General features: G+C 47.5%; 1 pseudogene; it reads left to right on the forward strand.

Moving 5' to 3' along the window:
* Nucleotides 1–2,255: 2,255 nt before the first annotated feature.
* LOC140203978 (uncharacterized) lies at nt 2,256–12,440 on the forward strand (annotated as a pseudogene).
* Nucleotides 12,441–15,536: the final 3,096 nt, after the last annotated feature.

Raw genomic sequence — 15,536 nt, forward strand, 5'->3', positions numbered from 1 at the left:
CGCGCTCGGTTCCGTGTACACACAGCCCACACAGTTACAAACCAGCGCGCACGGTTCTGTGTTCACACAGCCCACACAGTTACAAACCAGCGCGCACGGTTCTGTGTTCACACAGCCCACACAGTTACAAACCAGCGCGCACGGTTCTGTGTTCACACAGCCCACACAGTTACAAACCAGCGCGCACGGTTCTGTGTTCACACAGCCCACACAGTTACAAACCAGCGCGCACGGTTCTGTGTTCACACAGCCCACACAGTCACAAACCTGTGCGCGCACGGTTCTGTGTTCACACAGCCCACACAGTCACAAACCAGTGCGCGCACGGTTCTGTGTTCACACAGCCCACACAGTTACAAACCAGCGCGCACGGTTCTGTGTTCACACAGCCCACACAGTCGCGAACCAGCGCGCACGGTTCTGTGTTCACACAGCCCACACAGTTACAAACCAGCGCGCACGGTTCTGTGTTCACACAGCCCACACAGTCGCGAACCAGCGCGCACGGTTCTGTGTTCACACAGCCCACACAGTCGCGAACCAGTGCGCACGGTTCTGCGTTCACACAGCCCACACAGTCACAAACCAGTGCGCGCACGGTTCTGTGTTCACACAGCCCACACAGTCACAAACCAGTGCGCGCACGGTTCTGTGTTCACACAGCCCACACAGTCGCGAACCAGCGCGCACGGTTCTGTGTTCACACAGCCCACACAGTTACAAATCAGTGCGCGCATGGTTCTGTGTACACACAGCCCACACAGTCACAAACCAGCGCGCACGATTCTGTGTTCACACAGCACACACAGTCACACACCGGTGCTCGCACGGTTCTGTACCCCAACACTTTACAGAACCAGCTACACCCATGGACATAGCGTTAAAGAGAGAACTAGTGCAGCAGAGGAGTTTAAAGACGTCCTGTTCTATCTACACAGCGTCCTGGTAAAACTGTCCCCGGAATATTGTGCATACGGCTGCTCTCCCAGCTTAAGGAATGGGAGATGTGTGAGGTCGGGAGCACAACGAAGGTCTCCCGGATTCGTTCATTCGACCAGCTGGGTGGGTGGGGGTGGTGTTGTTGGATTGTCCCGCAAGAAGAGATGAATCAGACCGGCCTGTAGTTTCTGGAGTTCATAAGACTGACGGAAGATCTCATGGTGAATCCTTCTGGCGCCCAACAGGGTGAATGTGTGTGTGTGGGTGACTGGTTTTGGGGGAGGGGAGTTGGTGGGTGTTGTGTGAGGACAAGGGGGTGGGGAGGGGTCGCTTGGTTTTGGATATGAAAGGAAATGAAGGACGAGGACGAGTTCGTGAGTTGGGGAATGCAGATGGAAGTCATAACCCAGTTTCACACAGAAATCCCTACACTATCCGTCCCCCCCCCCCCCACACACACACGCGCACATATACACACACGCGCGCGCAGTAAGACACACACTGTCCATTCTTCAGGGATCTGCTCACCTCTGTCACCTCTTTGGCTTCCCCGGGACATCTCCCCTCTCTCCTGGTGATTCACTAAGATTTCCCCGTACTAACCTCCTCACGAACTACGCTCTCCTACCACCAATTGGGCTGGCCCCTTCCCCGTCATGCTGGCACTCCTCCCACCCCCAGTCGACCCCCATCCCTTCTGCGGTCACCTCCCGCGCCCGGTTGTGCTGCAGAGCCACCACCCCGAACACACACCCACGGCATCTTCTCTCGCTCCCAAACAAATCCACCGTCGGCTGCCCAACCCACTGACTTCAGGATGATGGGGCCTTTCTTGCTGCCTCACTCTCTATCCTCCAGTCAGACAGGCAGCTGGAATCACACCTTCCAAAAATGAGTCATTGGTGTTGACAATGATACCCCGGGGCTCCGCTCGTCTCACCACCCCTGGGACCTGTCTTCACCCCACTAATTAACATCATGCCCCTCACACCCAATTCGCCCCCACCGGGACCTGCCCCTCACCATTCAATAGTCAACGAGCCTCCGCCTCCATTGACCCCATCGCCCTAGGACCGATCTCTCCTCTGTAATCTCGCTGCACCCTTTTCCAAATTAACCCTCTCCCCACCTCCAGCTCCCTCAGCACATGAAAAAAAAACGTTGACTGGATTTAAGACATATTGCAGAGGTGAGCAGACATTTCCAATGGTACTTTTCCAGAAATCTCTGCACTTCGGAATTTGCCATCTGGGCATTGCGGGCCGAGTGCGCAGGCGCCGAGAGGAGCCGGTTGGGCCGAAGACTGCGCATGCGCACAATAGAGGACAGGCTCCGGAGGTTCAGCGGCAGGTAGGAGCGGGGTTGAGGGTGGAGGTGTCAGGGGGATTGGGCCCCTCTGTCCGAGTGAGGTACAAGCTATTCAGAAAACACAATGTCTCTACACTCTGGGACTGTCCAGCTCTTCCCCCCACCCCTCTCTCTCGCTGCCCATGACCAGCACCCTGGCCCCGAGGAATGTCTGGCTGATAAACAAAGTTGCTAGCGCCATTTCTGCTGTGCGTTCGTCTCCCTGGGATCAGAATCGGTAGATGAGTAGATAGGTTTCCGAGTTTGGAGGCAGCCGTAGCGGATATTTCCAGCGCTTTCTCCGCCAATCCGCAGGGCGTATTCGGAAGCGCAGACGGAGCGAATGGGAGCCGGTGGATCACAAAGTTCAGAGTAAGATGTATCAAAGTACGTACATACCACCATACACACCCCATACCTGAGATTCTTTTTTTACTGCGGGCACAGTCTGCGATCTATAGAATAGTAACTGTAAACAGGATCAGTGACAGAGCAAGAGGTTTGAAGACAACAAGCTGTTGAAATAAGTAGCGATAAATATAGAGTATGAAGTAACAAGATAGAGAGGCCGTAAAGTGAGATCATTGGTTGTGGGAACATCTCAATGGAGAAGAGATCATGACCTGAGGAGCTCGGGTGATCGGTGCTGCTTTCCTAAGACAGAGTTTCATAGATAAATTGGAGCTGAACCAGGTCACCATGCAGGCAAGAGTTGATGTGCTTCAACACCAGCTTCTCAAAACACTTCTGCACTATGGATATAGGAGCACCTGTGCAATAGTCTTTGAGACAGGTCACCACGTTCTTCTTGGGCACTGGTATGAGTGAAGCCTACTTGAAGCAGCTGGGTACCTCACACTGCCAGAGCGAGAGGTTGATGATATCTGTGAAATCACCAGCCAGTTCCTCATCACAGGTCTTCAGTACTTGGCCAGGAACTCCATGCGGACTGGATGCTTTCCTTGGATTCACCCTCCTGGAGGCCGTCCGCACGTCACCTTCCGATACTGAGACCAAAAGGATCATTTGGAGATGAGGAGATATGTGACGGCTCCTCCCTGTTGTGGTGGTCAAAGCAAGCATAGAAGGCATTGAGCTCATCTGGAAGTGAAGCTCTGCTGTTCCCTATATCACTTGGTTTAACTTTGTATGGCATTGAAACCCTTCCACAGCTGTCAAGCATCCCTCGTTGATTCCAGTCCGGAATCTGCAGTCCACTCATGAGATGGCTGTCTGGAGATCATTCCTGTACCACTTGTAGTACTCTTGATCTCTAGACTTGAATACCTCTGATCTGCTTCTCAACAAATTCCAGGTTTCAGGGCTCCTGATTGGGGAAGACCCTGAGTGATTTCATGCAGACACACTCAACTACGGCAGTTCTAATAAAGTCTGCTACAACCATGGTGTATTTATTCAGATCTGCAAATGAGTGCTTGAACACGGCCCGGTCCACTGACTCAAAGCAATCCTGTAACCTTTTCTCTGCCTCCCGTGACCACCTCTTTGTTGTCTTAATCTCTGGTGCCTTACTTTTTAGGCTCTTGTTTATAGCAGGTAGCAGGAGTGCAGCCAAATGGTCCAGTTTGCCAAAATGTGGTCTGTGAAGGGAATGATAGGTATTCATTATCGTAGTGTAGCAGTGGTCTAGTGTGTTGGGACCTCTGGTGCAACAGGTTATGTGCTGGTGATAACTGGGCAGGGTTTTCTTCAAGCAGGTCTGGTTGAAGGCATCGACAATACTTTGAGATGTGTCAAGATGAGCTGTTTCTGCCTTCAGATGGCATTAAGCAGTGTTCTGAGTGCTTGCTTATAGTCAGCCACTGGTGGTAGATAAACTGCAGTCAGACGAGAAATCCTGAGGCAAATCAAATGGTCTACATTTCATTGTTAGGTGTTCTAAGTCAGGGGAACGAGTAGTCAACGAAACCCCCAAGTCAATACGCCAAAAAGTGTTGACTAAACTGCACATGCCACTACCTTTTCTCCACCAGAGTTCACGGTTCAATCCACTCCGAAAATCATAAAAACTTCAGGTCTAATTGCTTTGTCTGGCCAAGTCTTGGTACAGCGAATCATTGAGATCTGCCTCTGATACAAAAGCTTGCAGACACTGCTGAGATTCAGCTATCCAAACCCAAGAATTTGGAACTTGGATCAAAAATATAATTCTAAGTTGATCCCGCAAGGAGATCTAAGGCCCCGATCAGGCAAATAGATTAGCAAACATTGAGATCAAGTCCGATGTCCAGAACCCGATGATGTCCCAGTCTTGGTAGCTAACATGCTTAATGACACTGAGGCCTTAAAGAACTTACTTGGTCTATTGTCCAGTGAATTCAGATGCCAATTAGTGGTGCATAGAGAAAAATAAACAAATTCCTTGCATCAGCTTTAGTTCTTTAGAAAATCACCTTTGTTCTATCTCCTCTTGATTTGGACTCTCTTACCTGTGAGAACATGTGGTGTTCTATTCTCTCTGGGTACATAATGATCTCAGACACCTTTGTCCTGGCTAACAAAGCATTGACATCATAAAAGTGTCACATATGGACACAACACTGTTACAGCTTGGGGTGTTCCAGACTCGCAGTTTAATTCCAACATCATTCCGTAAGGAGCCTCCATACATCCTCCAGTGGAATGAATGGCTTTTCCCCAATTGCTCCCATTTCCTCCCACAGTCTTTAGGAATACTGGGTAGGTTAATTGGGAATGTAAATTGTCCTGAGATTATGTTATGGTTAATTGGGGTTGTGGGTTGCTATGGCAGCATGCTCAAAGGGCTGGATAGGCCCACTCCTTGCTGTATCACGAAACAAAAAATAATAAACATTTACAGTGAGAAAGTCTGATCATCTCACCTTCATATTTAATAGGGTGGATGTTGATGTCTTCACCACTGTTAATTACCTAGTGAGGTAGTCAGAGTAATTAGGAAGACTACAGGGAGCAGTCCTAAAAATAGCAAACTATCCGTCTGTCTCGGTACCATATCCGATGTGGACTTTGGTGACCAGGGTTTTCCATATAGATCTATCCTTCGTTTTTTGGATGACTTCTATTTCCTCGATGTGTAGCCACCTGGCTATGCTTTTGATGTACATAATCCGAGGTCTTCCTCTAGGTTTACTCCCCTCAATCTTTCCAGAGAGTATGAGTTTTTCTAGTTCTAGAGGAAATCTGTAGATGCTGGAAATCCAAAGCAACACCCACAAGATTCTGGAGGAACTCATTTCCCGGTGGGCTCCTGTATATCGGTGAGACCCGACGTAGACTGGGAGACCGCTTCGTTGCTCTATCTGCCACAAAAGTGGACTTCCCCGGTAGACAACTATTTCAATTCTACTCCCCATTCCGACATGTCAATCCATGGCTTCCTCTACTTCCACAATGAGGCCACACTTATATTCCACCTGGGTAGCCTCCAACCTGATAGCATGGACATCAGTTTTCCAAACTTCTGGTAATTTCATTCCCTCTTTCCTCACCATTCCCCATTTTTGTTCCCCTCCTTCATCTTCTCTCCTTACCTGCCCATCAACACCCTCTGGTGCTCCTCCCCCTTCTCTTTCTTCCATGGTCTTCTGTCCTCTCATATCAGATTCCCTCTCTGTTCCTCCTATCGGATTCGAATAGGTGTGTGCAGAATAGATTGTCAAAATACACCTTATCGAAAAGTTACAGAGACCAGTGCTCTGTACCTCCCTCTGCAACTAGATCCTCATCTTCCTGAGTGGTAGACTACAATCTGTGTAGATTGGGAACAGCATCTCCACCTCGCTGACAACCAACACTGGTGCACCACAGGGATCTGTGCTTAGCCCACTGCTGTACTCTCTCTACACCCATGACTGTGTGGTTGGGGTTAGCTCAAATGGCATTGGTAAATTTGCTATTGATACAACCATTGTTGGCAGAGTCTCAGATGGTGACAAGAGGGCGTGCAGCAGCTGGTTGAGTGGTGTTGCAGCAACAACCTGGCACTCAATGTCATTAAGACCAAAGAACTGATTGTGGACTTCAGGAATGGTCAGACGAGGGAGCATGAACCAATCCTCATAGAGGGATCAGAAGTGGCGAGAGTGAGCAGTTTCAGGTTCCTGGGTGTTAAGATCTCGGAGGATCTAACCTGGCCACAGTATGTGGAATGCAGCTGTAAGGAAAGCAAGACAGTGGCTATATTTTGTTAGCAGTTTGAGGAGAATTGGTTTGTCAACTGATCTCTGTAATAAGCCTCTACAACTGGACTGTGGAGAGCATTCTGACTGGCTACATCACCAGATGGTATGGTGGGTCATGGGGCGGGTGGGGGGGGGGGGAGTGTTACTACACAAGATCAAAGTAAGTTGCAGAAACTTGTAAACTTAGTCAGCTCAATCATGGGTACTAGCCTCCATAATATGCAAGAAACCTTCAAGGAGCACTCCTTTAGGAAGGCAGCATCCATCATTAAGAATCTCCATCACCTAGGATGTGCCCTCTTCACACTGTTATCACCAGGAAGGAGGTACAGAAGCCCGAAGACACACACTCAGCAATTCAGGAACACTTTCTTCCCCTCTGCCATACAATTTCCAAATGGACATTGAACCCATGAACACTACCTCACTACCTTTTATTTCTGTTTTTGCACTACCCTTATTTTGACTTAACCATATAATAGACATATATAAACCTAGTGTAACTCAGTTTTTTGTTTGTTCTCTATAGTTACAGTATTTAATCAGGACATTTATTGTACAGCTTCCATAAAGTTAACAAATTTCACAACATGTGCCAGTGATATTAATCCTAATTGTCACTCTGATTCCGATTCTCCGGCCTTTAACTCTTTCAGCAATCAACTTCACCCCTCCCCCTCTCCCGGTTTCACCTTTCACCTTGTCAACGGTGATCAACCTGATGTAATGAAACACAGTTGATTCTTTTCCACCTCTATTAGTAGCAAACTACGAGAGAGAACCTTCCTTCTGCACTCACAGAGAGCCAGCCACAGAAGTCTCTCTCCCAAATCACAGAGGTACAGAGTTTTTTTATACTGTCTTTGTCATGAAAGACTAGCAACAGTGATAGTCCAAGACAAAGGCCACTTAATCACCTAAAACTGAGGTAAATGTACTTGAGAAAGAATACTTAATCACATCAGGCAGAGGTAAACAGAGAACAGAGTATAATTAATTGTCACATCCTGCATGTCCTTGTCTGGAAACTCAGCATTTACATGTTAGCAGGACAGATTGATCCTTTAACATCTTAATACAAAAGAACAGTCAGATCGACACATATTCCAGCTACTCAAATAGAGCAGAACTTAATAATTTAGATAGGAGACTCTACTGAAATGAAAGGAATGCCCTGCCTTAACTCCACTTTTTGTCGAAACCAAAAAGGTGTGAAAAGTCAGGAGATATCCTCTTGTGGGTCTGTGTGAGCTTTTAATCCTTATCTCACCCCAAAGAACAGCTGCTCAGACACGCTGCAGCTATTCTCAAACCAGAATACACAGATTCAACCTTAACCATTATTTACAGGAATCTGAGAATCCCCTTAAAGCTTTGTCAACCTGCCCCCTTGTACTTCTTCCTCCCCTCCTCCCACCTTCTTATTCTGATTTATACCCTTTCCTTTCCAGTCCTAATGAAGTGTCTCAACCCGAAATGCCCACGATTTACTCTTTTCCATAGACATCTCCTGGCCTGCTCAGTTCCTCCATGTTCTGTGGGTGTGGCTGAGTCCTACAAATATTACGTGCTCCTAGTACGACAGTGCAACATGCCCAGAACTTTAAAGTTCTACTGATGGAGAGAGACAAACTGAGCTAAGTGACAACTGAAGACAGACAGAAATGTCTCATCTGAAATACTGACCTTCACCCATTGATGTCTTTTCCAAATCTTTTTACAGGACAGAAAATGCAAAGGATTTGTGTACGGCAATCTCAAACACAACAATATGATCTGCTCTATTTGCCACCACTTGAATACCTTTCGCCTGTGAATGTGGTGGAAGCGAAGCTGAAGAGGACAGCACACCAGTCGCAGCAAGTAGAATCCAAACATATAGGTTCACTTGCTCTCTGAGATTTGGATAAACCACCTTGAGTTAAACCTGGTAAAGTGTCCAGTTATTGACGAAGAAGACAGATATTTCCTTTGTACCACCAGTGTATCAGTTGTTGACTGTCAGTGAAATCCATTGGAACCGGGGTGCTGAGAACACAACAGACTGGTTCACTAGAGTCAGTTCTTCATTGATTGTGTGAGGATTCACTACATCTGACATCTAACTTTATGAATTAACAGCAGGGCGATATCATTCACTTGCTCTTCGCGTGGGAAGGGATTCTTTCACTCAGCCCACCCACAGTCACACCAGTGACTTCATACTGTGCAAAAGCCATTCACCTGCTCTGCCGTCTAAGAGGGGATATACTCAGTCATCCAGGTACAACACTGAGTTCATACCATACTTAAACAGTTCACCTGTCCTAACTGGAATGTGATTCATACTCTCATCCATGCTGAAGACACATCAAAAATTTCACACCGGTGAGAGGCTGTTCACATTCTCTGTATGAAGAGTTTCACATACTCAGTCCATCCGCAGAGCAATCAGTGAGTTCTGTGTGTGGGAAGAGGTTCAGTCACTGATCACACATGATGAGTCACTCGGGGGAAAGACCGTTCACGTGCTCAGATTGTGGGAGGGGATTCACTCAGTCCAGCCACCTACACACACACCAGTCAGTTCATACTGGAGAGAGACCATTCACCTGTTCAGATTGCGGGAAGGGATTTACTCAGTTGTCCAACCTTCAGAAACACCAGCGAGTTCACACTGGAGAGAGACCATTCACCTGCCCTGAATGTGGGAAGGGATTCATTCAGTCAAGCCACCTACAGACACACCAGTCTGTTCACACTGGGGAGAGACCGTTCATCTGCTCAGATTGTGGGAAGCGGTTCACGCAGTCATCTAATTTGCAGAAACACCAGCGAGTTCACACTGGGGAGAGACCGTTCACCTGTTCTGAATGTGGGAAAAAATTCAGTAACTCGTCCAGCCTGATGGACCACCAGCGTGTCCACTCTGGGGAGAGACCATTCACCTGCTCTCAATGTGGGAAGGGATTCACTCAATTATCTAATCTACGAGCACACCAGCGAGTTCACACTGGGGAGAGACCTTTCACCTGCTCCGAGTGTGGGAAGGGCTTCAATTACTCGTCCAACCTGATGAACCACCAGCGCGTTCACTCTGGGGAGAGGCCGTTCACCTGCTCTGAATGTGGGAAGGGGTTCACTCAATTATCTCACCTGCAGGCACACCAGCGAGTTCACACTGGAGAGAGACCATTCGTCTGCTCAGATTGTGGGAAGAGGTTCAGTAACTCATCCAACCTGATAATGCACCAACGTGTGCACACTGAGGAGAGGCCATTTTCGTGCTCTGAATGTGGGAAGGGATTCATTAATTCAGGCCAGCTAGAGACACACCAAACGGTTCACACTGGGAAGAGACTGTTCAGCTGCTCAGAATGTGGGAAGAGTTTTACTCAGCTATCCAACCTGCAGAAACACCAGCGAGTTCACACCGGGGAGAGACCATTCACCTGCTCTGAATGTGGGAAGAAATTCAGTAATTCATCCAACCTGATGATGCATCAACGTGTTCACTCTGGGGAGAGGCCGTTCACCTGCTCTGAATGTGGGAAGGGATTCACTCAATTATCTAATCTGCAAGCCCACCAGCGAGTTCACACTGGGGAGAGGCCGTTCACCTGCTCCGAGTGTGGGAAAACATTCAGTAACTCATCCAATCTGATGAAGCACCAGCGAGTTCACTCTGGGGAGAGGCCGTTCACTTGCACTGAATGTGGGAAGGGATTCACTCGATTATCTCATCTTCAAGCCCACCAGCGCATTCACACGGGAGACAGACCGTTCACCTGCTCTGAATGTGGGAAGACATTCACTAACTCATCGACTGTAGTGAGACACCAGCGCGTTCACTCTGGGGAGAAACCGTTCACCTGCATTGAATGTGGGAAGGGATTCACTCAATTAATTAATCTGAAAGCACATCAGCGAGTTCACTCTGGGGAGAGGCCATTCACCTGCTCTGAATGTGGGAAGGGATTCACTCAATTAATTAATCTGAAAGCACACCAGTGGGTTCATACCAGGGAGAGACCATTCACCTGCTCTGAATGTGGGAAGAGTTTTACTCAGTTATCCAACCTGCAGAAACACCAACGAGTTCATACGGGAGAGGCCATTCACCTGCTCTGAATGTGGGAAGAAATTCAGTAACTCATCCACTCCATTGAGACAACAATGAATTAACTATAGGGAGATACTGTTTACCTGCTCTGAATGTGGGAAGAGATTCACTCAGTTATCTCATCTGCAAGCCCACCAACAAGTTCACTCTGGGGAGAGATCTGCTCTGAATGTGGGAAGTGAATGACTCAGTCATCCAGCCTTATGAAGTACTCTACATACACGTGCTGGATGTTTAGCCAACACCCTGGCTGAATGCAGAGGCAAATTCAAAAGTGATAATTCAGGGTTAGAATGCAATTATTCCCCCTGCTCGTCCCACCCAGTTCTGCACCCTGGTCAGTGGACATGGGAGGAGTTGCTTCCTCTGATGTTGACCATTAATGGTTCTGGAGTTTAATATTCTGATTCTCTGACAAATAAATCAGTTTTAAACTTATTTTGGGAATTAAGTGCATGCACAACAGAACCAGTATATAATAGGGTGTCAACTCAGCCCAGTTGGTCCCTGACAGGGTCTCTGATCCAGCACAGAGCTTTTATATCTGTCCCTGCTCTTCACCTCCCTGTGGTGATGGGTTCCAAATTGTCACCACTCTGTGGGTGAAGAGGTTTCTCCTCAAGGAAATTCTCTGGGAGAAGAAGAAGACAAGCTCAGTGCAATTATATCTGAAATAATCTTCGTATGTTCTCCCCATGGAATACTTGGGGTGTTCCCCAGGTGCTCAGGTATCCTCCCAGAGTCCAAAGATGTACTGGTTAGTAGGTTAATTGATCATTGAAAATTGCCCTGTGATTCAGTCAGGGTCAATTGGGTTTGTCAGGGATTGTTAGGGTGGCGTGGCTGGAAGATCTACAAGAGCCTACACTGCATTGTTTCACTAAATAAAATCTCTGGACTGAAGTAGAATGACATTGGTTATTAAACTCCTTCACTGCTCTTTTCAACATAATGGGTCATTTTCCCTATTTACCAAGGGTTTGTTACAATACACCACTGCCCTCTAAAGTCTGAAAGCAGACTGGGGAATCATTAATCAGATGTTCAGTTGAGCAGGGTCATAATCCAGAGACAGGTCAGTAGGGGGCAGGGTTTAGAACTCTGGACACAAATATATCAGTTTTCAACCCTCAGACAAGAGGGTGTATTTCATCCCAGCTGGAAACATGCACCTGCTTTGTGTCTGAAATGTAGTTTTGTTTAAACTTCTCATTGAAGCCCATTGGAACTAGGGGCCTGAGAACACACAGCACATTCTCACTGAGATCAGCTGCTGAACTGCTGAGAGATTCATCTGACCTGACAAGACACCAGAGAGCTCACAGCAGGGAAAAATCATTCACCTGCCAAGTGTGGGAAGGGAGTCAAGCAGTCATCCATCCTGCAGATACACCAGCAGGTTCACACTGGGAAGAGGTCACTCACCTGCTCCAGGTGTGGGAAAGTATTCATTTGTTCATATCAACTGCTGAATCTCAATATTGTTCACACTGGACAGAGGCCATTCTCCTGCTGTGTGTGGAATGGGATTTATTCAGGCATCAGAGCTGGGAGGGGCCTTTCAGCTGCTTTAAATGAATGAAGGGAATTCCTCAGTCATCCCGCCTGCTGAAATACCGGTCAGTTCACACAGGGGAGGCAGTTTAAGTAACTCATGTTGAATTTTTAACCCCCACATTTGGTGAATTTGGCTGCAAGTTCAGTAGTGAGTGTTGGTGTCAGATTCTGCAGTAGTTGCTGCTCTTTATCACACATGGAACAGAACTTTGGTCTCTGGGCACATTTGGGTTTGTTTTGTTGACATTAGATTTATTTTGACTGGAGTTTAATATTTTGAATCTGTGATGAATAAACCAGTTCAATTTTAATTCTTGTGTTTCAGATCCTTCCTGTCTTTGCTACAAACTCAGTGCACAGTAGAGAAGCCATTCTCCCCCTCTGGTCACTGCCAGTGCTCCTGTCCCATCACCCTGTAGTGATGCTCTTGTCTCTCTCTCTCTGTTCTCTCAGCTTCCCCTTCAATCCATCCCTGCCGCTCCCCTCAGTCTGTCCCTGTAGTGACGGGTTCCGAACGGTCACCGCTCTGGGTGAAGTGACCTCACCGATCACCTGGTCTCTGACAACTTGCACTCGCTCTTCCTTCAAACTTTATTTACTTGTGCACAAGGTCAACAGTCCAGTCCCCATCACAGAACTGTTCTGAAACTTCAGCTCAGAGTTTTCAATTTTATATCGATATTGACCTACTGAAATCTTGTGCTTTAAATCCCTTATTTGGATACATAGAATACCAATCATGATACATTATTCTAGGTAGCAGTAACCAAGAAGATTACACAATATTTGCTCCTTCATTTCTTTTTAATCTGTTCAAAAATGGCAAGGTAGTTTTTGTTAGAGTTACTCATTTAGGTAGAGTCCTGGTTTTAGTTAGAGTTATTGTCCGATGGAAAGTGTGTGCTGCTCACTCCATCTCCTTTATCCTGTTTTGGTCTGCTCGTGTCCCCGGTGACCGTGTTTACAAAGCAAGCATTTCTCCCAAGCACCTTGCTCTGTTTAGCTGCCGCTGCTTCCACAGATGTTTCCCTTGTTTTTCCTGCAGAGCTCTGATGTTCCCCATACTTTTAATCATTACTGCTGAAGGGGTATGCCGTGGGCAATTTAGCACTTAATTCCAGCTCAGTGGTAACTTATTTCTCCAACAAGTGAAGGGGCGATAATTTCCTAGATCTAAATGCAGATAAAACCGAAGTGCCTTTGGTTGGTCCCAAAGCCAAAAGGGATAAACTTCTTGATTAACTTGGGAACTTGACTCCCCCTGTAAAATCAGAATTGAAAAAGCCTGGGTGTTAACCTTGATTCAGATTTGAATTTAAAATCACACATCTAGAAAGTGGCCAGAGCAATTAAGAGATATTGCAAAGGCAGGTGTGACAAGATGACCCAGGAGAAATAGACTTCAGCTAGGTTAGGACCCGGGTACTGGAGCATACGAGACTAGAATCAGGGAACGAGACGAGACTGAAGGGGAGACAGGCTTCTAAACTGGATACTGGACGAGATCCGAAAGTTGAGCTGCTGATTGAGCAACGATCTGTAGTTCAGCAGCTCTAAGTATTAAAATCCTGGCGTCAAAACATGGCTGCAATTAGAGGGGTAAGCCAAACCAGCTATCCATATTCCAAAGAGTTAAAGCACCTGAACCCCTGGATGCTGGCACCATTGGGTGCTTGTCGCGTAATTGTGTTGTAAAATTAATTCACACCTTTATTTTCACTGGCCTTCCACACCAATCTATTGACAAATTTCAATGCATTTAAACCACCACTGCTGGACTTTTAACTGAAACCAAAATGAGGGAGCACATCACTCCCATCCTGATGACCCTCCACTGGCTGCCTGTATCTTTTACAATTGATTTTAAAGTTCTCCTACTTGTTTTTAAAGCTCTCAATGGCGTGGGACCAGACTATATCACAGATGTTTCATTTCATTTCATAATCTTGTTCGAGCTCTCGGGTCTTCTGCTGTTCCTTTGAATTTAACCAATCTCCCTGAAAAGATAATTGCCACCCTCCCCTTGCTCTCACCCTCTCCTTCTCCCACATCCCTCCTTCCATCCTCCCCCTCCATTCCTCACTCCCTCTCCCTTCCCACCTTCCCTTGCCCGTGCTGCCTTATCCCTCTCTCCACTCACCAATTCCCCATTCCCCGCCACTCCTCTCCCTCTCACCCTCCCTCAATCACCTCTTACCTCCCCCTCACTCTCCACCTCCCTTCCCTCCCTCCCCTCCACCTGCCTTCTTTCAGGTGTAACTCGTCCCTATGGTACAGATCGTACCTTCCCAAGTAGGGATCCCGTTGACTCGTAAATCTGAACCACTCCCCCCTGCACCAGTTCCTCAGCCACGCATTCACCTGCCAGGTGATTCTATCCTTACCCTCACTGGCGTGTGGCACAGGCAGCTATCCAGAGATTACTGCCCTGTTTCTCACCTTTCGAACTAGCTCCCTAAGACCTCACTTTAGGACTTCCTCACCTTATCTACCTAGGTCGTTGGTGCCAGTATGTACCTAAACATCTGGCTGCTCCCCCCACACCCTGAGAATGCCAAGGACCTGAGCCGAGACGTCCTTGACATAGGCAATGGGAGGCAACACAACATCCGGGTGTCTCTATTGCGCCCACAGAATCTAATCTGTGTTCCTGTGAGTAAGGAGTCTCCTTTCAACACTGCAGTTCCCTTCGCCTCTCTGCTCTTCTCAGCCACAGCACCCTAAGGGATTTTCTAAGGGCCCGGATATATAAGCATTGGGATAGTCAGCATGACTTCATGCTTGGTAGGTCACGTCTCACCAATCTTATAGAATTTTACGAGCAAGTTACCAGCAAAATGGATGAAGGTAACTCAGTGGATGTTGTCTACATGGACTTTAGTAAGGCATTTGACAAGGACCCTCATGGGAGGCTGGTCAAATAGGTTCAGTCGCTCAGCATTCAGGATGGTGTTGTAAATTGGATTAGATATTGGCTTTGTCAGAGAAGCTGAAGAGTGGTAGTAGAGGTTGCCTCTCTGACTGAAGGCCTGTGATTACCGGTGTGCCACAGACTCAGTATCAGAGACCCGGTCACTGTGGCTCCCCCCGAAAGGTCGACCCCTCAGTAGTATCCAAAGCTGAATACTTATTATTGAGGGGAATGGCCATAGGTGTGCATTTCCCCTCCTTCTCCTGACAGTTACCTGCCTTGCCTCCTACAACCTTCCTGTCTATCAACTCCTCATTCTGCCATGTGAGCCGAACGTCATCGAGCTGCAGGTGAAGTTGCTGAATACATTCTCTCAGGGGCTGCAGATCGGTGCACCTGGCACTGGTGTCTATTTCTCCCCACCGTCTATGGATGGATTACGCCTATTCGAGCTTCCCCCTGCACCTCCCCCATTCTCTGCGGCGCACCCTTTCTC

This window comes from Mobula birostris, chromosome 10, assembly GCF_030028105.1.
Source record: "Mobula birostris isolate sMobBir1 chromosome 10, sMobBir1.hap1, whole genome shotgun sequence".
Lineage (NCBI taxonomy): Eukaryota > Metazoa > Chordata > Chondrichthyes > Myliobatiformes > Myliobatidae > Mobula > Mobula birostris.